Genomic DNA, 2,102 nt, shown 5'->3' with positions numbered 1-2,102 from the left:
TTTGCATCACTTTGACGATACGCTCTTCCAGGTTTTTGGCGCATGCCCCGTCCGCTCCGAACCATATTCCCAACACCTTCAGGTAATCTGGCTTAACGGTGAAGGGGATAAAGGATCGGTCAGTTGCCAAAGAACATGGCCTCACTTTTGCTGCGATTGACCTTCGCTCCCAAGGCCAGTTCAAACTGGTTGCAGATTGTGAGCAATCTGCGGACCGACTGCGGATCCGAGCAAAAGATGGCCACATCATCCACATACAGAGAGGTCTTAACCTGAGCGCCTCCGCTGCCTGGGATCGTCACCCCTCTAATGCCCGCATCCTTCCTAATGGACCCGGCAAAGGGCTCGATACAACACACAAACAAGACAGACGAGAGAGGACAGCCTTGCCTGACTCCAGATCTGATCAGAAAGCTTTCAGTTTCCCACCCGTTGATTAGAACTGCGCTACAGTTATACAGAGTATTGGTGAGACCACACCTGGAATACTGCATGCAGTTTTGGTTTCCATATTTACGAAAGGATATACTTGCTTTGGAGGCAGTTCAGAGAAGGTTCCAGAGATGAGGGGGTTGACTTATGAGGAAAGGTTGAGTAGGTTGGACCTCTACTCATTGGAATTCAGATGAATGAGAGGTAATGGTATTGAAACATATAAAATTATGAGGGGGCTTGACAAGGTGAATGCAGAGAGGATGTTTCCACTGATGGGGGAGACTAGAACTAGAGGGCATAATCTTAGAATAAGGGGCCGCCAGAGATGAGAAGGAATTTCTTCTCTCAGAGGCTTATAAATCTGGAATTTGCTGCCTCGGAGAACTGTTGAAATTTGAACATTGAATAAATTTAAGACAGAAATAGACAGTTTCTTGAGTGATAAGGGGAGCGGGCGGGGAAGTGGAGCTGAGTCCATGATCAGATCAGCCATGATCTTATTGAATAGCGGAGCAGAAGAAGAGCCATATTACCTACTCCTATTTCTTATGTTTAGCTCTGTCAAGCCTGTCTGGTGGCTGGTGTACAAAGACCACTACACGTGAAAACAATCCACGCACAGGCATCCTCCCACGCTCCAAGATTTAGTTCGGAATCTGGAGTTTTAAGATTCTTCTGAAAGCTGGCGACCCCCAGGTGGGCAAGTTAACTCCCACAAACAAGTGCTTTACTACGACATTCACAACTACAACAAGTAGAACCAATAGCCAAATCATCAGCAGTCATCGCAACCAGTACAAAGCCACACCTACTACATAACACAAAGATCAGTCTGTTTTTGAACAATAAGACAGCCCCACTGAAGCAGAGCCTCGAAAAATTAATTAAAACTCTGAATGTTACTCTCCACGGAAATCTTTAGTAAAAGGCGAAAGATTTATACGATCTGAAGAGAAACCAGAGGGTACTGATTTTTCCCGCGCAGCTCCTCGCCCACAAGCGACGGCTTGCCTCTTTAACGTTGGGCTGAGCCGCTAGAACTAACTTCTAGAAAAGATATATTACCACAAATCAATACAGCGCGAGGGAAAGTAACTGGAAACTTCAGTGTCCGTGAAAATCAGTTAAACCTGAAGTTTATTTTAGTTTCTTGCTAAGTATTATGAAGAACATTGTGGGTATGTAAATGAGCTTGAGCTTTGTGTGGGCTGGGTTTACAGTGACGTGTCCAATTCTTCGGTACAACTTTACTTCGGGTTTTTATTCTCTCTCGGTGTGATTTGAAGCTTAAGGTAAACATTTTGGATCAGTGCGGTTTCTGCTCGTGAGCAAACGTGTTTGTTTTTTTTTGAAATTCGTAGCCAATCGTTCCAATTCTTTGTCAAATCACAAACGCCAGAGGTCACCTTGGGCGCATTCAAGGATCACTCTGCGCCAATGCTCTTAGCCAAAAGGCCTAGAGCCACTGCACCGTTCCTGGAAGTACTGCAATACCAGGTTCGTGCCATGGAGGTGGATGGGTCAAGCCACCCCACCCACCCATACAGGAAGCATTAACACAATGAGAGCAGACACAGAGCTCAGAGCCGTGCACTGTCCACGTCTAGTATCCATTTCACTGATTTCAATGATATAAACCAGACTTGTTACTGTATTGGTCTGAATTT

At 45.5% G+C, this 2,102-nt stretch overlaps 1 non-coding gene across 1 annotated transcript; it reads right to left on the bottom strand.

Moving 5' to 3' along the window:
- Positions 1–1,287: 1,287 nt before the first annotated feature.
- LOC139274452 (U5 spliceosomal RNA) lies at positions 1,288–1,401 on the bottom strand. The gene has a single exon (XR_011595510.1). It is a non-coding gene; the product is annotated as a U5 spliceosomal RNA (small nuclear RNA).
- Positions 1,402–2,102: the final 701 nt, after the last annotated feature.

Source organism: Pristiophorus japonicus, chromosome 9, assembly GCF_044704955.1.
Source record: "Pristiophorus japonicus isolate sPriJap1 chromosome 9, sPriJap1.hap1, whole genome shotgun sequence".
Lineage (NCBI taxonomy): Eukaryota > Metazoa > Chordata > Chondrichthyes > Pristiophoridae > Pristiophorus > Pristiophorus japonicus.
This window is presented reverse-complemented; position numbering and strand designations above follow the sequence as displayed.